The sequence below is a fragment of the Thunnus albacares genome, chromosome 20 (genome assembly GCF_914725855.1).
Source record: "Thunnus albacares chromosome 20, fThuAlb1.1, whole genome shotgun sequence".
NCBI classification, from domain to species: Eukaryota; Metazoa; Chordata; class Actinopteri; order Scombriformes; family Scombridae; genus Thunnus; species Thunnus albacares.
In genome coordinates, this window is record NC_058125.1 from 17,615,247 (window position 1) to 17,641,173 (window position 25,927).

Consider the following 25,927-nt stretch of genomic DNA (forward strand, 5'->3'; position numbering starts at 1 on the left):
CACACACATACAAACACACTGTTGGTGACAAAGTGCCCCATTTGCTCCAAAAGTGACAAAGCTTCCATGCTCTAAAAGCTCCACTTTTCTCCTGTTTTAAGTGTGTTTTCTTTCACTGACAAGCACTCATCTGCAGCTCCATCTAAGTTGTCACTACTCACATTTCTTATTGATCGCAGTGACATTTGAGTTATCTTGACTCAGACAAATGGCAATCTACGTTTTCCCTCCCTCACTCCCCACCTCTTCCCTCTCCCCTCAAAGCCATTCAAAACAAAGCAAGCATGGCAATACTTATTCATCTGACAAAAGTGGATCTGAGCGAATGAAAAAGAAGCTTAAAAGAACTTGTGAGGGGAAGATTTATCATCTGACAAAACTGAGCTCTTGAGCTGATGTGCTGCACCTGAAGGTTGACCGGCTGTCATGTAATGACACATTCAAGCCAATAGAGGGTAGTTAAAATCTACTCAGAGAGGAGCACACTATCTCACTTGTACCTTTATACAATATAGTGTCAATTCATCACATCCCTCTTTCTCCTCTGAGCTCAGGATATTCCGACTGCAAAAATGAATTTCTAACTGTGCAATTTATAACCCCCATCCTTGCTCACCTGCTCTGCCCCTGCATCTCAAGAAACCTTATTTTAACCACATTTATGACTGTACACTTCCTATTTCAGATTTCACCAGTTTTAGAGAAGTTTAAAAATTTGAGCAGGCTAAAAATGTTACTCGACAAAGCCTTCAATTCAGTATCACTCGCAGACACGCAGGCAATTATATGTACAAATGCATCTTTGTTAGAGAGAAAACAGAGCACCGAGCTCTGTATGCATTTCTTCACTGGCAGTGCACAGAGTACAGCAAAGATCAGCATCTCAGTGAATCAGAGTATAATTATTGCAACACAACAGGGATTAAATGTGGCACTGAAAACTCAAATGCCACATCATGCTCGTCCAAAACTAGAGCCAGAGGCGCCTTTCCTCTCAGAAAGTGCTGAGACCACAGAGACGTTTCTTTCTGCCAGAAACCATCAGGACAAAATCATTACTTGAAGTCTTCATCAGTTCATTGTAGTCGGAATATAGAAGAAAGAAAAAGGGAGGGGAGGCCAGAAGGTTAAGAGTTTAAAGTGGATGTGAGTCGGCCTTATCCTCAGCAGTCAGTGTAATCTGTCAGAATTGGCTGGTTAGGTCTGGAGCTCAGGGCCACAGTGTGGGTATTTGCAAAATGTGACATTATCAGGACATCTTTTCACATATGGGACCATACAGATCCATCACAGTGGGAAAATACACGAACCAGTTTACAGCACCTTAAGGTAAAACCCTCAAAAACTGTCTGAGTAATATCTGTTGTATGTTAGACATCAGCTGTTCAGTCATTCTTCTCTCAAATCCGTGTTGTCCATTTCACTTCATTTAATGACTTTTGACAGTGATGGGGAGTGACGTTGTTGCCTCCGGTGAAAGGTAGGTGGACATGCGCATACTGGGAAGGACATGTCTATGATTGAAAAACATTTTGTACCGTCAACATTCAGAGTACAGCAGAGCGTGCACCCCACAACCTAAGACCAAAGTTAGACATTCCAGACAAGCATTTAAGGTCTAAGACAAATGTTCATACCGGGCCATCATTGAAGCTTGTTAAATGAGCAGAAATGCTAGAAATGTGGTCTGATATGGGCTATGTTATCGAGACAATTAATTTGCGTCAAGCCAAAATATTTTATCAGACTGCCAAAACCCTGTCGAGCAATGTTTTTACGAGCAGGTCCCTATTTTGTTGGACGCGCATGCGAGTGCGCGAGGGTGATGAAATACACGTTCCTGTTGCCAGGTTCGCGCTATTCTGCTGTTTGACAGTTGGTGGCGGTAGCGCGCACAAAAGGCAGAGGAAGGAGAAGACTGCGAGCTAACAAACACAGATGTAAACAATGAAATAAAACGCCTTTTCAAATGTTTTATGAGAAAGGCAATGCATAGACCTCAAGGATAAACACAACACGTTTTGGTGAGAAACACTGAATATGAAAAATAACTAGTTTGTTTACAAGAAAAACCCCACAGGGCACCTTTAACTGCGTTTTTATAAGAAATCTCTGTATTTACAGTGTTTTCTGTACTCAGAGAAGATTTTTTTTTGCATGAGGAGGCCACACACACACAACGGGTCACCTCCAGGGTTTCTTTCCAAGGCAGCAGTCTGGCTCCAGTATGTTGACTGGCTGCTGGAAGGCCTCTCCCCATTTCTTGAATTATTTCAGTTCTTCTTTCCGTCCCTCCTCCTCTCTTTTCATCTGTCCATCTCTCTGTAGTACTGCTGCCTCTGAGGTCTCTCTCACAGAGTCATCAATCACCGGGCTCTCTTCCAGGGCCGACCACTTGTGTGTGTGTGCGTGTGCATGTGTGTGTGGCATAGAGAGTGAGAGTGACAGAGAGGGAGGGAAGTGGGGAAAAAAAAGAGCACCCACAGAGGCTAACGAGATCCACACAGAGGCCAAACCATCCCCGATTCTTATACCCCTTTTTCTCTCTTTTCCCCCGCTTTTTCTCCTGCACTCGTTTCCTCAGCCAACTACAAGCAGAGTAGTCCCAAACATAAGAAAAAACCTCCCTCTGTGACTTTTTAAAAATACAGCCAAGCATGAACCCCCCATCCTTTTCTTAAAAATGTATGAAACTGGGCACTATTTCTCTGCAAAAGAAAAACTGAAACAATGCCGGCAGTGAAGCCAGTGAAGGGTCTGAAAGAGTATTTAGGCAGGGATTTTGCAATCTCAATCCAAACACAAAGGTCTTATACATGAATCTTAATATTTAAGAGGCATTAAAAGTCAGATGATCGATAAAACTCCCTGTCTGCGGGGCCACAGCTCATTGAAAGAGAAACATTTGTGCGTGAGAGGCCGAGACATTAAATGTAGGAATCCATATCTGTGACGGCCGGCTCTGTCTCCCAAGGACGGCTCCACTGTGAGCACAATCACAGTCCACAAACTCTCCTCAATGTCAGCAACACACAAAGATCACTGTCCGAGTACTGTCCGCTTAGGTGGGGGAAGGGTAGTCGACCAGTGGGGGAATTTGAGTACAAGCACCGTGGATAGAGACAAATACACACAAAGGAGTGGTTTCAGTTAGCGTTTAAACGATTAGCCGACTCATTACTAGATACATGGGTTAGTGACAGAAAATGCTCGACTCAACAAATTGGTAATTATTATTGTTCAAGGAATATATTAAACATTTTGGGAAATACTTTAATTTGCTTTCCTGCTGAGAGTTAGAGGAAGAGACTGATGGATCTTAGAGACGCTTAGCTTAAAGGCTAAGGCTTAGCTAAGGCTAGGAGTAACAAAATCCAAGAAATAGTCCAGCCCATGACCCCTCTTCAAAAACCACAACTTATCGTTTTTACACTTCGCTTTTTGTACATATTTAACAAACAAGATATAGCCTGTTAAATTTACTAAATTTTAGAGCTGCTGGTAGGCAGATATTTTTACTTTTGGCTAGCTGTTTCCCCCTGCTTAGTATTTATGCTAAGCTAAGCTAAAGAACATCATCTTAGGCTTTGGAAACTTCTGAGGGACATTTTACTTTATATTTTGAGCTTTTATTGACTGAACAAATTATTGATTCATCTGAAAAGTAACCTGTAGAATAATCAATTATAAAAATCATCTCTACCCAACACTTAACACATTAAACATTACACAAGCAAACGCAATTAACATTAGCACGAGAGAAAGTGAAAACCTCAAAGTCAAATTGAGTTAATTTGCAACAGCATCTTCTTGTAACACAATGAAATTTAATGATGACACCGCAGTTATTGCAATCCATCTTCCTACTGAGAGACAAAGGGCTAACAGAATCACCTCCGATGTGATTAATTGACTTTGCCGAAATAAGAAAATAATTTGGTTTGGTAAACAGATACGAGCACCGCCCCTGACAGGCTCTCATTAGACAGAAGTGATTACTTACTTTATTAGGTACTTGGGGGGGGGGGGCTCCTGATCTGAGGCAATCTCGCACTGTTCAAAGAGCCATTACAGTTATAGTTTCACGTCATGTGTTCATACAGATCAGTGTGAGTCTTAAAGGGAAACTCAACCTGGATCCTATTTTCCCATCATTTAGGGTCTAAGTGACTAATGGGGACAACATTTTCTTAAAATAGATATAGTATTGAGCGGGAGCGCTTCCACCGGCAGCCACGAAACAGGCTGCAATGTAATCCGAGCGGGCAATAGCACACCGTCAATGTACATCCCCTAAAAGCGCCTGTTTTTGCCATTGACATACTCAGAAAAACGTTTTATTTCTCTGTAGGGATCCTTTTCATAATGTTGTCAGACAGTTATAATAACAATCTGAGCATGTCAGTGGCAAAAACAAGCACTTTTAGAGGAAGTTCATTGACGGGGCGATATTGCCCCAAAGGATTACATTGCAGCCCGTCTGTGACTGCCGGCTGAAGCACTTTTGCTCAATATTGGACCAATTTCAAAAATTGCTGTCTCCATTAGTCACTTAAATCCAAGGTTGAAAAATACCTAAGTTTCCCTTTAAGAAAAGAAAAGAGAAGCTGTTTCCTTTTTTCAGACAGACAGAAATATGTTTGGACAGAAGGTGGATTGTTAAAAAGCCAAACTGGAGACAGAGAAGAGAGCCGGCTATGAGAGCGTCCGTGGATGAGTTTGAGAGATTGAATAATTAAAAAGGTCAGGCTACCTGCCTGCTGCGTGTCGCTTCACACATTCAGACAAGCACATACACACACACACACACACACTTACACACACACAGTTCTGAGAGAGGCACAATGCACACTGGGGCAAAGACTGAAGAGACAAGTCATTTGGGGGACTGATCATTTTCCCTCGAACACAGTGTAGTTTGTGAACTAATTGGGTGAATCCATAATTAATTTGCTGACATTAAGCCTTGGGGTCCGCTCCAATAAGACTCTACTTTCTAAGGATGTGAAGAAGTGCTAGTGAAGCCTCGGGCTCACTGCTGAAGGGGAGACTCTTGTTCTGACGCTTCAGAGTGCAGGTTCTGACATTTAGGGGAGATACCTAACAGCAATACGTTTCCACACTTGTCAGTTAACTGTCAATACTGTGGGGGGTTAGTTTCATGCAGGCTGAGATTTTTTTTCTCAATAAAACCTTTAGATAAATCCAGAAAATCCATACTGAACATGTTTCCTATCCACATTAAAACCATAACAAGGCTAGGTTGTATTTCTCACCCGACTGTTGTAATATCCACAAGCAAGAAAAAACATCAATGCGTCAGAGCTAAGAGAGAAGGAGGGTTCCCACTGCCTTAGTTTATGGTGCTGATAACGTCTTTTGGACTTAAAAGCATAGTAACCATTCAGAATATATAGACATTTGCAGCTGAAGTGCATTGCAAACTGTAAGTCAAAGCATTCAACCATCACAGAATTTTTCTTTAATTTCAAAAACACATAATTTTGTTCTGAAGAAACACAGCAAAGTTATATTTTTTCAGTGCAAACAGTGACACAAGTCAAAGCAGCTGAATTTTCTAATTTCAAATAGGAATCTCTGATGGTTGATGCTTCGACTCACAGCTTCTGTGGTGTTTGGTAAAAATGCGGTTTACATAACAATAACTAGCATTTGCCATTTTTGAAACACTGAATATATTTCTTTTGAGTTATACCTCGAACCCAGCAGGTTCTGTTTTCAGCCTGTTTCTAACTCAGCAATTTATGTCAAAAAAAATGTGGTGCAAGGTAACCAGTGTTTAGTTTTTGGTGCAGATACAAGAACTTCTTTGTTAAGAAACCATTTTTGCTATTTTGTCATGAGCTACTGCTCAGTTAGAGAAACAATGGCACAACTGCCACATGTATCCCACGACTAATTATCACTATGTTTAATTTCATGCAGATCCAGAAGAAGATTACACATTTCTGATCGTTTTCAAATTGAATTTATCGAATTGTGCAGCTTTGTTGGAGGTATACGCTCTGTGTGTGCTTTCTAGTTTCTGAGTTAATTTCAATATTTGTCAAGAAATTACGATGAAAAATCTGAACAGTTGTTTAACTAACACTAGAACAATATGAACCGTAGTATAAAGCTCCAAAGATTAAAACGAGGGAGGATTAGATGGGAATAGTCTTTCAACGTAGATCTGTTTGAATTGTATTATGCAACCATAAATGCTTACTGTACCACAACAATCTTTTTGCAGCCAATATAACCACATTTTCAGTATGTGGCAAAAATACAGAAACCACATGGAAACCACAGGGATTTAATCAATCATCAGATGGAATGAACTCCAAAAATACTTGGACAGTGTAGCATCTTTTTTGGAAAAACAGTGCTTAAACTCATTGTGCTGAGTGATGAAATGATGACTGAGTTTTTCAGTTTAAGTACAGGCAGTCCCAGGCAGGATATTTTTATCTGTATTGGATGGACAGTTAGGAAGATTAAGATTATCTAACTGGTTATTTTTAGTAAGCTGCCAAATTATATCTCATTCTGGGGAGCTTTAGATGAAATCTTTCAATGAGTTGTCAAATGCACTGCAGCTCTGGAGTCTCTGTTTATCTTCGTTTCTTTCCCAGCTGATGCTACAACCTCTTTGAATGTCAATGTCATGTCTCAATGTGAGTTCTGTGGTAATCCTTGCCAAGACTGTTAAAACATGAAGCACTTGCTTTAAGATAGAGTTGGATAACTTCAGCAGTTACTTCTCCTGACTTAATTTCCCACTGGAGTTTGACAGGAAAATTGTGAGGAGAGACAACTGTTAAAGTTATCTGACAGCGTGCAGCAGGAAAAACGCGCAGCAATATCCATCCCTCTTACAGCTGATTCCTATCAAAAGCCTCTTCGGAGACTCCGAAATGAGAACCTCCTCAAAGCAAGTAAAACTTCTCTCTGAGATTTTTTACGTTTTCACCCAAAGAGGCACACTTCTCTAGGGAAAAAATACCCCTATTCTCTCAATTTCTCTTAGAAATAACAAACACAAGTCTCAATGACAAGGCTGTTTATACTATTGATATTGCAATCCATTATTACCCCCTTGTTATTTTCTTCAAAAAGCCTCTGTTTTCTTTCCACTAGAGCCCCATTTGAACAATGGAGCCCATTTTTCCCTTTCAGATGCTGGAGTTCCTCCAGAGGTAAATCTGTCAGCACAGGGCCAAAACAAAGAAAGAGAAAACAGGAAGGTGTGGACACCCTGCTGCACCAGCCCGGCTCTACTATTAATATCAACTTACATGCCCATATCCTCAGCACCTCAGGCAGGGGAGAGTGTGATTTCCATGAACTAAGCAAGGCCTGCGACAGCGTAGGCAGGTGACAGCTTGACACAATTATATTTAGCTTGATAATCACGGCAGACTGAATGCTTTCAAAGTGCAGAATTGTTAAACCAGTGCCATCGGTGATGATAATTTAGTCTTGAAATATACAAACAAGGCAGTCCTTGAAATCCAAGATACTGTAGCCCACCTTGTGCTATTTACATCCAATCAATAAACTCTTGTTTCTCAAAGTTCCAGAGGCTGAGGTTATCAGTGCAAGCCACAGCTGAAGCCAAAGCTGAAAACACTTCCCTGTACAGGAAAAACGCCTGCAGCGTGCCAACCTGGTGAGCAGAGGGAAGGCGTGGCCAGCCTTTGCGAGGGTGAGGTAAGAACTGCACTCGCCACCAGCTTGGTGTCAGCGAGAGGCCAGGCTCCGGCTCAGACAGCCTGCCTGAGTCCAGCCAGCTCAGCTCTGCTCCCTCTGGGTCCTTCCAGGAAGAGCCAGCGTGATTCAGAGCTTCCTGGTCCAGGAGAATGAGGTGCTTCCACTCCCCCCGGAATGTGCCCACGAACACACACACACACACACACACATGCACACACACATGCACACGAACACGCATACATCACTCAGCCCACTCCCTGTGGACGGTGAGACAGCCAACTCCGTGCTGTACTTGGGCTTACATTGGGAGGAGGCCAAGTCAAACAATGTGTTGATAAAGTCCAGAGCAGAGTGGTGAGAGGAACACAGAGAAAGAGCACGAGGGCCGTGCTGCACAACACGAGGACGGCGATTCACACAGCCAGGAACACTTAAAGGATAATTCCAGTTCATTACAACTTTGTTTTTATTCCCATAGTTTTGGCCAGCGTCTCTATCTGTAATAATAACAACATTGTATTCAAGTTAATTGCTGAGATCTCAGAAAGTCCATCAGGGCAACGAACACAGTCAGACATGTTTTAAACAAACGTCCAGGTGAGCCAAACACATTTGGAAGAGAGCATGAAAAAAAAATGATGCGCCAAACTGTTGTAAACACCGATCACAGTATACGCACTGACTTTTTTTGACCTGCCGTTCTAGTTGTACTTCAAAGTCAGGTGGTTTATATAAACTGGATAAACCGTCGGCCCCTTTATAACCAGTCTGATCCGTCTGATCATTTCTGTCTTTTCGTCCCTTTGGACTTCGTTGTAGCCATGTCGACACGTTCCCAGATCTAAGCAATTACTCTGGCAAGCCCAGTGTCATCATAACTGATATAATGATAGCCAAAACAACAAAAAAAAAAACCCAAAACACTACATTGTAATAAACCAGAATTTTCCTTTTAATGCACGTAGCAGTACAGCATCGGCTATGTGGTTTTTCTGCTCCCTGAGCACAGTTTAACTGGCCGTATTTTAGAGAGCCGGAGCCAATAACTGACTTTACAGGAGAGCTTTTTATCCCGAGCCCCCTCTGATGGGCTCACAACACAGGGTTGGCCTCTCTCTCTCTCTCTCTCTCTCTCTCTCTCTTTACCACATCCTATCATCTCAGGCTCTACTAATGCACCATGCTTCAAGGGACCAGGACTGACACACACACACACACACACATATATATATATACACACACACACACGAACAGCTCAGTCAATTAGTCCTGGCCCAACCTTGCAGCTGAGAGATAAATGGTGTGGAGTCTCAGCAGGCTTTTGTGCGAAGCTGTGCTCCTTGTTCGCCGTATGTAGAACAGCTCTCTGGAGGGCAGCTAGCCCCTCCACCGCGAAGAGACGTGGCGAGCGCGAAGCTGAGGAGGGGCTCGAAAGTGCTCAGGCTTGTATTAAAATATGACCGCAAGGACCCCCAATTCCCTAATCAGAGCTGGCCTGAGAAGCCAGAGGAGGAGAAGGAAGAAGAAGAGGTGGGGAGGTTCTGCCGGGGTGTAAAGGTGCGTACAGAATTTCAAGTCAATCCACATACGCCTCATTAACCGTTTGTTTGTGCAGTCGAGCTGTAACACGTCTACTGAAAGAGATCTAATACAGACTGCCAGATGTTTCCTGAGGAAAAAAAAAACAAACTTAAATGCGGCCACTCAGATTGCGTCCACACTAAGACGGCTAGAAATGCTGCTTAAATGCGTCCACACTTCCCTTCTCAGGTACTTTTTGAAGTTCTATGTCCACACTAAAACACCTGAACAATAGCAAAAAGGGTAAATCTCATCTTGTTTGTCCTCTTTAGGTTGGCCAAATTTGTAAAGCCAAAGCTCGGTTACTCTACTGAGTCTCAGCTAGTCGTATTTTTGATCCGTTCTCTCCTGCTCTCCATGATATGATGTGTTTCAGTACAGCCGAACTCACAATTTTATTGTTTTGATTTGCAAATTTTTTCGATTTCAGTCGTCGCACAACTTAAGCATAAAATAATGAGTGGATTGTTGTCCATAAATGCAACTTTTTAACCAGGTGAACAGCAGTTCCTGCACTGCATTGTTTAAAGGAATATTTTATGATTTTATGACTGTAATCTTACAAAATAAATATAAATACAGCTTAATGGCAACACCAGTATTGTGTGATTTAGTAATCACAGTGAAAGTTAACGTTATGACTGCCACACAGCAGGTGTACGTTATCAGTTTACAGAAGTTCTGTTTTCCACAACCACACTAAAATGTGAGTCCGCCATGTTCAATTTTTTCCCAATCAGCATGGCAAGCTCAATTTTTACATGTGAAAAAATGGCCGGCTCAATGTGGACGGAAGGCCAAAACACTGAGAAAAGAATGTCTCTTCAGTTTCACCCTGCTTAGCGTGAATGTGGTGTCAGCAGGGGGGGGAGGGTCCGACCGGAAAGCCTCACCTCCATCGGTGTAGTAAATCAAGTGGCTAAGCTGCATTATCTGCAACAACATGACAATCCTTTTAACACCTGACACACCCCGGTAACAAGCGTCCCCCCCCCCCACACGGAGCCTGTTGACATGTTATATATGGCTCCCACTCCTTACTAACTTTTCACGAGATGTCAATCCTATCGGTGCACACACACACACACACACACACACACACACACACACACACACACCTTTAAATCAACCTCCAATGCCAGCAGGGCGGGGCGGATGCAGGTGTTTGTGTTTATGAGTGCAAGAGCCTTTCCATTGACAAGAGGGGTAAACACACACACACACACACACATATACACACACATACACAAACACAATCACACAGCAAGGTGAAAAATTACAGTGGGGGAAGTGGCCTGGCGGATTAACTGCGGAATAAAAGTGCTGATGGGCAACAAAAGAGAAAAAACAGCTATTCATCACCCTGGCACAGGATCAAACTCACACACTTCTCAAATGCCCTCCTTGAGTTATTGTGCAGCGCGGCTCTGGTGGCAGCTCCACAGATAATGCTGCCCTACCTGAATTGATTAGAGTGCGGATGTATCCTCTCTTTCCAGAGATGGAGCGCATCCCTGCATCTCCTCAATGCCGTAGAAGAAATCTTTTAATATGTATTTAACAACTACACTGAGTTTTTTTTCCCCCCTCTTTATGAGTGTTTTTTGGGAGATAATCAAGCATGCAGCCGGGGAGCGGTAATTTTCTCAAACAAATGCGATCTCAGTGCTGTCTCCCGTTTCTGCTGCTGCTGCATTTCTTTGAACCTGAGGGAAACAAATTGGGGGCATCTGTGTGAAACTTAAATCACTTTTTACACTATTAGCTCTGTGCTGCTATTACACTTGATACTCTGGCACACATGTCTAATTTTTTTGTTTTTTTTTTTTATTTATGCAGCAACTGGAGTCATACAAAGAGATGGGGAAAAGACTGTAGGAAAAAACAACCAGGTAGAAAGTGCTGTCAGATACATTGCTCCAAAATCACTCGCAGCTGTTCAATCAGGTTCAGAGCTGCAAAGATAATTTGATTAATCGAGTAGTTGCCAACTATTAAATTAATTGATTAAGCTTTTTGAGTCATTTTTTAAAAGAAGAAATTCCCAAATACTCTATAAGCTTCTCAAATGTGAATATTTTCTGTTTTCTATGACAGTAAACTAAACATCTTTGGGTTGTGGACTGTTGGTCAGAACAAAACGAGACACTGCAGGACATCACCTTTGTCTTTGGGAAACAGTGATGGACATTTTTTCACCATTTTCTAACATTTTATGAACCAAACAACTAATCGATTAATCGAGAAAACAACTGACTGATTGATCGATTAGCTGCGGTCCTGATCAAATTCAGATCTGGTGATAGAAGAGCTTCATCACATGATTAAGTCACTGCCATCTTGATCCAAAATCGAGGTTAACTGGGTCCGCTCACTATTTTCATACACATCACAGAGCATGAAAGGATGTTAGTTGCTCTGTTGTATTATGCAGAACACTTGTATGACAGCATTTGCATTTGTTATGTTTCTGTCCACTAATTTACTCATATTTTTCCTTTAATTTGTCACCTGTCTTGTATGTCACGACACTCCCATTTGATTCCCTCCACATGATTAACACATCAGTGTCAGAAAACAGTGAAAAATGTGCACCACAAGAGTGAAAAGGGATGTTTTCAAGTTGCTTGTTTCATCTGAACAGTCCAAGCCCCAAATATGTTCAACTTACAGTGCTGTAAAACATAGAAAAGCAGCAAATCCTCACATTTGAGAAGCTGGAACCACTGAATATTTGGCTTTATTTTTTTTCTTGATAAATGACAATCTTTGCTCTACAAGCTGCCATCTGTTACAGTTTAGTGTCTTTTTCTCAAACACCAATCAAAGCACCATTTTATCAACAATCTCAACATCAAAAGGAGGCTAATAAAAACCATTAATATGAATATAATGTCATCAGCTTTATCTGCTGTTACTGATGTATAATATCAGTGCTCCGCTAGATAGGCCATTTAAATGCATCAAGTCCGTAGTTGTGTCATATGTAAAGATGTGTGTGTGTGTGTGTGTGTGTGTGTGCCCTGGCAGTACATAGCCCTACACAACATGGGGAGGAAATGCCACGAAAAAGGGTGAATCATGGGATTGTATCCACACTGAAGACACACTGACCGCCTCGGGGTTTAGGTCAGTTGTGTTGTCTGAGCGGTAGTGACTGATGCTCCCGACATAGACGCCACACACACAAACATACAAAACCACAATTTCTACACTTTCTTAAAAAAAAAATCAAGATATTCTCCTCCTGTTTTTGTTTTTTTTTTTTGTTTTCCATAATAAAAATAGTTGCTGTCAGAGAGCTTCCCCCCCTCCATCGGGGCATGAGAAGAGGCGGTGGCCTCCATTTCAACTCGCCGGGTCACGGGGGTCGCCACGCCTTTTAAAGAAGAGAAAAGCCCTTGTCACAACGCTAGGTTTCTCTCCTGCCTGCCACAAAATGTCTCCTGACACAAAGCCCTCGCAGTCGTATCAGTGCACTCCCACTGCACTGCCAACAAATGTGACCTCCTTTTTTCCTCACTGCTAAAATAATAATAATAAAAAAAAAACTTTACTCACCTCTACCTTGCCAACTGAAATGAAATAAATAAATGAAAACAATGTGTTCTGCAACTCTGCCAGACCACAAACACGAGTAATTTTTTTTTTTTCTTTTCTTTCTTTGCTAACTTCTGCTTGAGATAGTTTCCATGTTAGAATTAAGGTGACGGCTTCAACTTTATACTGAGTTGTGTTCAAGGCCTGGGGGAAAATGCTTTTCACTGTTTATCTTTGGCTGGTCTGTGCCAAGGTCTATGAAACACTGCAGAAACTTAATGCTGCTGATGCTCAAACCTGCAGGAAAAAGGCAGCACTCTCAAAGTCATGCCAGGTCTTTGAACACTAAGCTATAAATTGTCAAAACCAGAGTTACTGTACCACAATGAGGTTAATTATACCTTTCTGCTTGAACTACACTTGTAATTCCAGATGACTTAATGGAATTTTCAGGGCCAAATGTCTGTAACCACAGATCTGTTTTTCATTTTTATACACTCATAATCAAATAATTCTAGTAATACAGAAACTATTAGTCCATTAATCGATCGACAGAGGATTAATAAACAATGATTTAGGTAAAAGGTTAATCGTTTAAGTAATTTAATGATAACAATGCCAAATATTCACTGGTTCCAACTTGTCAGATGTGTGTGTGATTTGCTGCTTTTCTCTGTTTTAAATCATTGTAGATGAAATATCTTTGGGTTTTTATCCGTTGGAGAAAAAAAAAAAAAGCAAGTTGAGGTCATCACCTTGATCTCTGCAAGCCTCTGTTGGATATACTTGACCTGAATTGGAAAATAACTGACAGACTAATCAATAATGTAAATAATCATTAGTTGCGGCACTAGATTTCAGTCAGTTTTGTGAACGCTATGGGGTATAATATGCTAACAGAACTCATAATGTCTCCTGAGGTGTGACCCCTTCCATCTGCTCCCACAAGAATACAACAATCACAGAACACACACACACACACACACACACACACACCACCCCCACTCACCACACACAGAGGTCTGTCCGGATTAAATCAAGTGCGTGGAGAGCAGGGCCCCATTACCCTGCAGAAGCCACTTCAATAGCTGCTTTACTAGCCAGCGTTTCCCCCAATTATAAAAGCACAAGGCTTAAGTCAGCAGGGAGGTTGGGGGCCCCTTGCAGGGATGACCTTCGTGAACTTGGGGATGGGGGTGAGGGCAAGACGTGACCGCAGGGCCAGGAGGTGAGAGTCCAGTTTAGGGGTGCCGAGAAAAATGGAGGACTCATGTATAGATTTGGCCGTTGTCGTGTTTTTTTTTTTATTGCTAAAGAGAAGAATATAAACCTGAAGTTGCAGGAAATACTGCTGAGAGTAGACACACTTTTAGCCAAATTAACTTCCAAACTAAGTAATGGAAAAAAAAGAAGGTGGAGGAGGGCAGGGAGGAAGAGAGGAGGATGGAGGATTAGGGGGTGGGGACAGTGACTGGAGTGGGTGACACAGGCGGGACAGAGAGGTGTGTGTGTGTGTGTGTGTGTGTGTGTGTGTGTGTGTGTGTGTGGGGAGGGAGGCTACAATCTCTGCGCAGAAAATTAACAATTCCACACCGTGCTGTGTCTGCACAACATTAAATGCATGAAACGCATGAATTATTGCGCGGAGCAAGCTGAATTAACTCTATATATCAAGCTGAGTCCAAATAGTTCAGGGGTGAGGGGCTGTGTGCCTCAGCTGATGAGGTGGAAGGGGATAGCATGGGGAGGAAGAGGGAAAAATAAAGTAACTCAACATTTCTATCTCCTCCCATTAAAGTTAACCACTTCTCTCTCTCCAGAACCATAAAGCTGTCAAACAGACCTCTGATTTATTCTGCCCTTGCCCAGGCTCCTGTCCTAACTATCGCATGCCTCCAATTAATTTTTTTTTGTTGCTCTCCATCCCTTCCCTGTAAATGTAATGAGATTGCAGCACTGAAAACTGCTGACTCCCGTTAATGCACAATTCCTTAATAATTCCGAAAGCTGGCTGCAAAAGCTGAGGGAAGATGCATGCTCGCCCCAATAATAGCGTTTTAAAGGCGCGCCGGTTTTGTCGGAGATGTCATTAACATTATTCATTGCAACGTTTTTCTCACATTTGCACATTACAGACTGACCAAAGCTCAAACATGGGTTGAGTAAACACTGGCTGTAATGTATGATAGACTCTTTGTGACGAATACAATCCTCAGACGCGATCGGTTGCTGCGTCCATTTGTCCACCTACTCTTTACACCACTCAGCCATTCCCTTCAACAGAGACAGAGGTTGATCTCAATTGTAACGTTGAGGAAGATGTATGGAAAGACATAGTAACAAATACAGGATGGTCCATTTGGGCTTGATACAGACCAACTTGTGTCGAAGCAGGTACCTTCTTACGCTAATTGTGGGAATGTTCTTTCGTTTTTTCCTTTCTGGAAAGAGGTTACTGGTAAATTGGGTGAATGGCTTGAGAAATCCTTAGAATCTCCCAAATATTTGTCTACTGCGAGATAAATAAGAGTTACTACCAGGAATATCTAAAGCAGAATATGAATTAGCACTGACAGACTTCATCACCGCATCTAGAATTATTATTCACCACTGGAAGAGTCAAACTCGACCAGAATTTACTGACTGGATTAAGCTGATGACTGATAACGCCTCCTTTGAGTTGATGATAGCTAAGTTAAATGACAACAAAGGAAAATTTTTACCAAGCCTGAGATAATTTTTTTAATTATATAAAAGATGGAAATAGATGACTGTGACATGTAAGGGGAGGAAGACTATTATTCTATTTAACACTCTTCATAGTTGAGGATATATGGGATACATTGTACATGTTTCTTTAACATAGTGGTATTGTTTATAGAGGTGTTTGTTCCTTTTTTAATATGACATTTGACTAACCCAAAATTTAAATAAAAAAACATAAATGACAAAAAAAAAAAGAGACAGAAATTGTTTTGACAAAGATGTGAGCTGCCGTGAAGAGAAGAGGAGGTCCAGAGAAAAGACTTTTCAGTATTTACAACAGCACACGCTCATCAGTCGCGGAGGCGATCAGATAGGAGAAAATGGCTGCAGTAATTGCATTTGGAAGATACAGCATCCTAACATACAAACAAGGTCAACAATGTGGGGCTAATTGAGTCAAGATTTTAATTACCACAATCATATCTTTCAGAAGTGTCCAGAAGACAGAATAAGACACTGCCTATTGGCTGTGTTGATGGTGTGATTGAGTTGTGCGCTGACCGTTACGGGTGGGCTGCAGGTGCACGGTGGGAGGTATTAAATAGACTGTTTTGGTCAAAAGCTGAGCACAGCTGGCAGGTGTTGGTGTGGAGGGACTTTATTACCCTATAAACTATCTAAGACAATTTACTAATACCGTCTTCTGTGGGCAGCAAAAGCCCCGATTCAATTACTGCTGAAACTCAACATGGAGAGCCCTCGGAGACCGGAGAGGCTCGACTCATTGTTCTTCATGTCACCTTCCTAAGCAGAAAGTACAACGGCTAATGTTCTCACACTGCTGGAGCAAAATGAAAGGAAACTGCCAGTTGTTGATGTAACCTAATACATGAGCGTAATACCCGGCAATCTGAAAATTGATATGTTCTCATGGGCAACTAATAACTCTTGTCAGAGGAGAAAGTGGATTCAAGCAAGCTTTGGTGATTGATTGACATGTTTGGGACAATTAGAAGCTCAAGGAAGCGAATGTTTCCTGCTTGTTTTGTTGTCCTTTGTTTGTGTACATGGAGAAGATTCATTAGGCCTCTGCATGGAGGATTTGAGGTCTGCGGAGCGAGAGGGACCCAGCCCAAGTGAAGCATGTCAAATTAGGAGGGAAAAATCAAACCGCTGCTACTGGGACTCATTAGAACCTCAACAAACACAGCATTTTGTTGTGTATGTGTGTGTCTGTCTCTGCGTGCATGTACTAATAAAACAGAGGAGTAGCGTTGGTTGTGTGGTTTTAAGTTATTTTCATCATAGCAGTTTGTTTTATGAGGCACCGAAGCTGAGAGACTCTGCAAACAACTTTAATGAAAGTGAGGATCCAGCAGCCTCATGGGAACAAAAGTGCTAAGCTGATGTATCAGGTGACTTTAGGAAAATACCCAAGTTTCCCAGCTTATAAAACCAACAAGGACACACGGTGTCAATTGATGCAAAGCACCTCTTTGTGTATGTGATGATTTCTACAACTGAGCAGGGGTTATGGTGAAATGTTGGGCTGATTGAATATTAAATTTCACACACACACACACACACACACACAGTATTCAGACCAGTCTGTAAGAAAAAAGTAAAATGTTCTCTGCTGACAGATGTTTAGCACACATTATGCTTGGAGTTCAAGTGGTTTAAGACATATTAACGTGGTTGCTAGGCGATCAACAACAAAAAAATGAATGTTGTTTATTAGTTTGCCATTCAAAAATCATGATTGTTGAATTGCTATGTAGCACAGATGTTCAACAATCCACAGCAGAGATAAAGACCCAAGTCATCCAACTACAATTCACCAATCGAATGACTTTCAGTCAGCTTGTACAAAACAGTGCAACAATTAGCCAGTCAATTAACAAAGGATTTTGTTTTCTGCCATCACAGTGCAACACATACAAAGTTATCCTTCTTGTGTACACACACTTAATGGCAGCAAACGAACATGTATTTGTGCTACTGGTCCATAGCAATATCCTTGATGATGGTGAATGCAATCTGCAGCCTCCTAAATGTGAGATTTTGAATTTTTGAGTAGGTAAAGTGGTTACAAGCCATTTCCGTGGACAGATACAGTCTGAATATGAAATGAATTATACAGAGGTTTCAAACTACCAAACAGACAAAGGAAGGCTCCCAAATACATTAGACATCTCAAGATTTAATGCAACCGTGACTAATCATTGAGCACAGTAGACGGTAAAGAAAACAGAATGGCTGTAAGGAGGAGAAATACTTAAACATCCAGTGGAGAGAGTGAGAGAGTGATTTCTTGCCTCAGCTGGCAACATGCTCTTTACATGGGCCACCAAGAATGGGAGAGCCAGTGAGATATGGGATTTATGTCCCTCCTGCAATGAAAAAGGGGAAGCCCAATATGTCATTGGAGTGGGGAAGACACATCTGTCGCCGCATTCATCCCTGGGTAACCCTTCCTTTTACGGTCCCCTAATTACTAAGTATTTACCCAGTAAATATAAGGTAGATTATAGTATATTACTGAGTAATTACCACTGAAAATAAGTAGGTAAATACAGCTGAAATTCTAAGAAACATACTTCCTGGGAAGGTAGGCGACCAATTCTTCCAAACACCTCCTCTATTACCCATCAATTCAAGTTACAATTCTAGTTATCCAAGGTTTATGCTGGCAACAGCCCAAGTTTAATTATGTTCCATCAAGAAATTCAGATAGTACTTTCCAATAAATAATTTTTCTCATATAGTTATAGTTCATGACTACACCCATTTATAAAGAGTTTATTAGATTTATCTTATACTTACCTGGTAAAAACCTCCACAGGAACAGTTCTTCTAGTGTCATGGTACATCTTCTTAAATACTGGGTACATTCTTGCAGATGTTTTTACAATTCACTCAGTAAGTAAGCTGAAAGTGTGCTGTAAAAGGAAGCCTTGTTTGTTTCCATTGTATTATCATGTTCTTACCATATCCTTTTAATAATTATTCCATTGTCTGTGCTGTTAACAGGAACTTGTACCATATATGTTCCACAACATTACTAGTACTAGTACTAAGTAAGCTGAAACAGAAGAACTGTCAAAGAAAGTCATGCTTAATGACATGATAGTTATATTGTACTAAAAAAAAGTGTGTTTGTGATGTAAGGATCATAAAATAAACATGATAATACAATGTAACAATATGTACCAATGTAACCACTGCTTCAGTTTATTATAAAATAATTACTGAGACTCTATAACTGTAACGACTCAGGAGAATCTTTTTAGGGTCTGGCAGGAGTTTACTACCTATATCCAGTTATTTGTATGAATTGCTGGACTGGAGCATAGCTATCCTCATTATACTTCGGATAATCACAGAGTACTTTCATCCTACTTCCTTACATACCTTATATATATGAAATTAAAGGAAACTTACACCTCCATTAAAACAAAATGGATAAGTGTACACGCAAAATAAATTGAACCCTAATTGGCTTAATACATTAACAATTACAGTTCAACCTGGAATGTATTGTGTCCCCCCTAAACTTAAGGAGTCCCTTCTGAGTCCATGGACTCGTAGAACCAAAATAGTCTTCAATTGAAGGGAAAAAAAACAAAAAGTGTCTCTTTTAGTAGGAATCCAACGGGGTCCTTTGTCTTTAATTGGGAAATTAAATACCAAAAGTTTTCCAGGAGGCTGTGAAGCAGCAGCCGTCAGTTCCTCTCCAATAGCCACAGGGAGCAATACGAAGTCCACCTCAAAGCTAACAGGGGAATATCACATAAGCAGGTGATGTGAGGCTAGTGAGTGCAGAGAGAGATCAACTGGCTCTCACAGGCTTAGAGCCCTTTTTTAGCTCTATAATAAACAGAACTGTGCTCTAGGTTTAATACACAATACAAACTATAACTCATTGTATATTACATGCAAAACACACATTACTCCCTAATATAAGGAGTAAAACTACGCCATCTAAAGCAACGTATTCCTTTGGCATTTAGCTTAAAACAGCATAAACCATGTGAGTTTACATTCTGGACACAGAGGCAACTTGTACTAACTTAATTTAGCAACTGGCTCTCACAGGCTAACTCTGTCACAGCTACAACCAACTGAACCTGCTTTGGCTTTTCCTCCTACCAGCGTGTTTGTACACAAACTCACCGTCGTAAAGCGGTCCGAAAGTAGTACTGTTGTACACTTAAAGACTCTTACATATCGGTTGACAGTAATAATATAATGACGCAAACTGACTAAAATTACAGCTGGGTTACACCAACACAGAGCTTAAATTGTTGTTAGCATGCAAATGCATAACTATTATACACTTAATAGAAACTGGGTTCTCAGAGACAACTCCCTACCATAGAAAACAAAAATACAGAACCCTTCAAAATATTGCATTTGCCTTTGTAGTTTTGCACTTTGCCTTTGTAGGGGAGCATAATTGAATTCATATTTCAAACGTATTTTGAAGGGTTCTGTGTTAATGGTGGTGTAACCTACATAAAAGTATATGGGAACTAAAGGGTTAACTCAGAGCCAGACGGTTTTGACCCTTGGCGCATCCCCTCAGCTCACCCAGTGAGAGAGTGCGCCCCTGTTAGCGCCAGATTCCACCGATCAAGAGAGAAAGGGAAGCGTGTGAAACTGCAGAGTTGCAGCGTGATAGCTTTCCAGAGTTGTAAAAAATCCAGTTTGTGAGTATTACAAACTACTGTGCAGTGTTTTTCTGATCAGCCTTTAAATGCAATAATCTGTTACTCCAACCAGACCTGCTGGATCGTATTTTATTGTCTCACCGGCGCTTTAAACAACACACCCACACCAACACAGCCTCTATTGTTTCACACAGGGCTGTTTTCAGTCTGAATGCAGCTGAGGAGTTCCTGTATGCTGCTGAACAACAAGAAAAAGTCGAAAAAGGAAAGCAACAGCTTAATGACAACGGGAATACAGTACATGCATACACGGTGTGTTGTAGCTAGGTATCCCTGGCTAGCGCTGGCTGATGACACACTTGGGCTAGGAGACCGCAAGACATCAAACACTGGACATTCTTTTAGATCGAGACCATGCTGCCTTAAATGTTTGGTCAAATTTGATGCAATTCAACTTTACTTACAGCTAATTAGCTTCCCACACGCATTGTACTTTGCCTTGTTGTTTTCTTTACTAAAGTCAAGCCAAACTTCTGAGTATTTACCGCAGTCCATCTTTCACTACTGTGTGACGTTAGCCATGCATGCCTGTATCTAAACAAATCGACATGCTGTAGCATTGATGCATGAGGTAGACAGGTCCTGACAGCCACATCCTTTGTAGCCTTTGTTTGCGATAATTAAGGGTTATTGTGTTCAGGAACCGATAAGCAGAAGCGAAATTCAATTTTTTGAATGGGTACCCGGTTCTTGGCACTTTGGAGTCGGTCCTAATTTGGAACCGGTTTTCAGTTCCCAAGCCTGCACGCCACAGCCTCGAAACAGCTCCCTTTACCACGCAGCCACCGCCACACAACAACCCCCTCCACCTTAGTAATCATCCGAAAAGCTTAACTCTGCAAACTTCCCCCTTCGCCACCCCACTCCTCTCCCTCTGCTCCTCTCTGTCTCCTCTCTCTGCATGTATAGCTGTGATGTCTCCCCTCAACAGGCAGGGAGGCGTGGCGTTTCCTGTCCCTGTCTCTCTTACTTCCCCCTGCCCCTCCCTCACCTCCCTCTCTCTCTCATTCCTCAGATCATTTCAAAGGGCCCTGGAGATCAAAGCTGGCCCTTCTTTCAAAATGGACAGGAATGGGGATGTATTTAGTTAATCATTTATTTGAAAAAGAAGAAGAAAAAAAAAAAGACCCCACCCCTCCTCTCGCCTCCACTTTCTGTCTTGCAACTCGTCTTTTTTTTCCCCCCAGCTATCCCCATCCTCCTGAGGCACTACCTGCTGCCTCTCAAGGCAGTTTTTAATATGCAGAGAAAATAAGCTGGTCGTCCTCTTCAGGCGATGAATGGGCAAGAAAGGCCTAGGGAATACGGTTCGGCTACACAAGAACACTTGCTTCTGATGGATTAACCCCTCCTGTACCGAGATATGAAGTGGTTCCTGAACACCGCATCTCTGAGAGTGTATGTGAATCTTAAAATGACAGACAAATCAGTAGACTTGATTCAGGTGGTTTGGTGAGCTATGCTTAAAAGGATATAGTTACTGATTTTACTGCTTAGCAGCAGAGCACACAATTAATCCATCGTCTTGATCTGCACATTGTCTGAGAGATATTACGACAACAGACAATGTGGAGCAGCGCAAATTATATATACCGAGAGATTATAATACATAACACAGCTCACATCCTGTTCTAAATCATGATTAGTGTCAAATACATTCTCTGAGTGTGAGGTGAACGCTGTCTCTCTCTCCCGTCACACACACACAGACACACACACACACACCTCTCAGCTGACCGACCCCTCCAGCAGGAGGGGTGACCCTGTGAAAGGGCTCCGTCACACTCCCTGCCCAGCAAATGGACTGAGGCCTGGGGCAGCTAATGGCATAATGAGCCCACGGCAGCCTGGAGTGACATTTTTGGCCACAGGCGCAGGGAAGGCCCAGGATGGAGTCACACACACACACACACACACACACACACAAACGTACACACACACAAAGGATGACGATGATGTTTCTATAGGCTCCATCATTCTGACACTGCCTCCTAGTTATCCAGTGATGTGTGTGAGCTGAGTGTGAGCTGCCTGCTAATGCCATCTTCAGGCATTAAGTTTTTACAATATTTTTTTTTATGATACCTGAGTATTAGCCATGATAGCAAAAAAACATTTCATGTAACTCTGCTGAGTAGAAAAATGTTTCTCTGTTAAACCTTTCACTGCATTTACTAAAAAAGCCAAACTTCTCAAATGCACCAGCGTATAGTCTTGTCTAAAGTAAAATAGTTTGACATTTTGGGAAATACACATACTTGCTTTCTTGCCCAGAGTTAGGCTTGATGAGAAGGTCGGTACCACTCTCTAAGATAAATATGAAGCTATAGCCAGGAGCCGGTCAGCTTAGCTTAACATAAAGACTGGAAACATGTAGGCAACCATACGGTTATGATATGACTAACTAAACTAAAAGTCACTCTTTCTGTCTAACAAAAGTCTGGCACATACAGTAACCTGTTAAATAAATAGCTTTAGAAATGCTGGTTGGCAGATTTTGTTGTTATTGTCCAAACAGAGTCAAGCTAGCCAGTCTTTCTGCTAAGCAAAGCTAACTGCTAGCTGTAGCCTTGTATTGAACAGACAGATATGAGAGTTGTGTCAATCTTCTCATCTAACTCTGCAAGAAAGTGAACAGGCGCACGTCCAAACATGTTGAACAATTCCTTTGACACAAAAAAAGCTGTCAAAGTCTTTTTCATGCATCAAATACAGTACAAAATTGACATAATAATGAATTAAATCATGCACTAACTGATCAAAGAATAAGTAAGCATGCCTATTAGTCAGATCAAGCATTCAACTTTCATTACTTGACGGTATTTATCAGTCAGAGTTACAGGCATAATTTTGTCAGTACTCAAAAAAAGTACTGAAGTTCAATACCCAGTCTAACCAATCATTTCCAAAAATCCAGGCAGCGAGAGCCTGACATGTAGCCAACAAATGTTGCTTTGCTCAATATGGTCTGTCAAACTGAGACTCGCTTCGCTCTCGACACAGCTGTACAAGAGATGATTGACAAGCGCTCTCCTTCGCTGAGACATCAACATGAACGCTTCCTACACCTGATCAGATGAGCGCACTTCTCCCCCGAGTTGTCAGCGGTGTAAGCTTCCGATTTTCAAACGGGCGAACCAATTTTGTTTTGTGAATAAATTTTTGCGACATGAAATACTCCAGGAAATGCCATTCCAGGACAAAGTCCATTCATTTCAAAAACAACATATTTTAAGTTGCTGACCTCTTCTTCTGTTTAATTTACTTCTGTCACTCTGTGTTTCCAGCAAATCACCACAAACATCTGTATTTATTTCTCACTTCATTATAACCCACATTTATTTGATCAGTACTTTTTCAGATTTTCTAGTTGGCTCAAGCGGTTGGTGAGATTTATGCTGGCATCGCTAACTGACGTTTGATAGTGTGTATTCTCTCAAGTACTCTGCAAGAGTGTTGCAATCACCATCTTTGGCAATGTGTGAGAATGCATTTAAAAACAAAAGGCTGAAAGTTTTGACAACCTTCCTACATGTCAAGCTTAATCTATCATCTGTGACTGCGTTTTAGTTATAGATGAGAGGGGAGGGGGGGGGACCATATTGGCTAGCACAGGTCTCAGAGCCCCTGCAGCCTGTGAAAACAGAGCTGCCATGATGTAGGCTTAAGGTTTCCCTTTCTTCTCTTTTCACTCTCTGACCTAGATGTGTATGTGTGCGTGCACTGGTGTGGATATGAGCTGTATGTGTGTGTGTGTGTGTGTGTGTGTGAATGTGCGCTGGGTGGTCCTGTCTGATTCGTGGTAGGAGCTGGCTGTGAGCCAATACCTTCTGCCTGATTCACCTGGGACGTTCTACATCTTTGCGAGCTTTGGTTGTTCTGTTCTCTCTGTTGAGGAGAGACGTGAGAACTGGACCCCACACAGGGGAGAGAGAAAGAGAGAGAGAGAGAGAGTGAGTGTGTGTAGGAGAGAGAGAGCAAATTAAACACAAAGAGACAAGCGGGAAGAGCCCAGATGAGCCGTAGAGTCTAGTCGGTCAGGCAGAAGTGGGCCAAGCTGGTGTTGTACTCAGGAGATGACACACATACAGGCTACTCCAACTGACTGGAGACAAGCCTTGCAGTCTCTCTCTCTCTCTGTCTCTTTCACACAAACACACACACACACACATACACACACACAACACCCCGAGTCCCCTGGGTCCTGGTTTTCCAATGCTGCATGCTGATGTTGTGAAAAATACAGCTCAAACATCAAGCTGACTAAACAAGAAGAAGACGGCTTAATTTCGGCGGGATGGGAGGAGGTAGGGCATGAGGGAGACGCCACGAAATTACATGTCCTTACCTGACAAAGCTAACCTGACAGTCGTTCCACCTCAAGTTCAAAGTGGTGAACTAAACTGCATGTGTGCAGCTGCTCTCCTATGATTCTCCATCAGCTGAGCGAAATGTAGTGACCAAATTTCAGTGATGTTTTCTTTTACATCTAATTGTTTAATTGTGTGTATATAAAAACTGTCCGTTGCAATGTCCCCGAGCACAAAGTGACATCTTCATATTGCCTTTTTTCCCTCTGACCAAAAGCCCAAAAGTCAAAGATATTCAATCTACAATAATATAAAACAGAAAAAGTAGCAAAGCCTAACATTTAAGAAGTTGGAACCAGTGAATGAAACAATTAACCCCATTGTGTTTGATTAATTTCATGTGGATGAATTGTGTCAGCACAATCAGTAAGCATGAGAAGATAAGGATTTTTTTTAATTTTATTTCAAAGCCCCTGATGTTATTTACTTTCATGTATAATTTGGTATCATCTCATATTTGCTAAAAAAAAAGATCTCTGTCAACACAAAATGCCGGTGGGTTTGTTTGTCTTCAAGCCATTATAGCTCTCTGTGAGAGAGGGAAATATGTGAGGTATTGTGGTCGCTTAGTGCGGGTCATGGGAGCCAGAGGACAATGGCCGCCTCTTAGGCTCAGGTTAATGAAGCCTTTCAGAGGGCGCCCGTTTTGGGCTTCTGCAGGTTAATTACAGAGCAACATACTGACAGGCAGTAATGTTGATTTTATACAAAGCAGACAGGTTAGAAAACTCATGCATAGTTGTTAGCCTGCACATTTCCATGGAAGCAGCTATATTCTCCACACAGGTCATAGTATCTACGTATCTAAACCAGAGCTCATAACCTTTGACAGATTTCATCTCTGCATTTTTGCCTCTGGTCGACTGCTTTGCCCTGGCGGTTGCTATCTCTACGTGTCACCTCGTCTCACTCTGATAAACAGAATGCCGATTTGGGCAAAAGGTGCATTGCTAACTGCACCCTTTGTGTTTGTCCTTATCATTACGGGAGGCCACCAAGCTGACATTTATCCATTTTTCATGAACAGAGCCTTGCATGTGTACCCAAGAACAACAACAAAAAAATAATCTATTTCCCTGAGGTAAATTGCTGAGGAGAAACAATAACAATTAGCAAGTTAGGTACCTGAAGCAGCATGAGAGGATTAATTGCAGATGCAATGGAAACTTGAAGTGAAAAGAATAAATTAGCATGTCCACATCACACACTCTGAGGTCATACAGTACATGACAAATGCCAAAAAGTCTGAAAACTGCACAAACTCAAAGACCAATCCCTTAAATA

At 41.7% G+C, this 25,927-nt stretch overlaps 1 protein-coding gene across 5 annotated transcripts in view; it reads right to left on the minus strand.

The window, feature by feature from the left end:
- The window catches only part of LOC122971944 (C-terminal-binding protein 2), a 106,994-nt gene that overhangs the window by 55,638 nt on the left and 25,429 nt on the right, over positions 1-25,927 (minus strand). The window contains exon 1 of one of the 5 annotated variants that reach the window (XM_044338709.1): positions 7,670-7,773. The exons of the other annotated variants lie outside the window; for them this stretch is intronic. The gene's annotated coding sequence lies outside the window, so the exon portion shown is untranslated. Of the gene's footprint in view, positions 1-7,669; positions 7,774-25,927 lie in introns of those variants that run through there. 5 annotated transcript variants of the gene reach the window in all.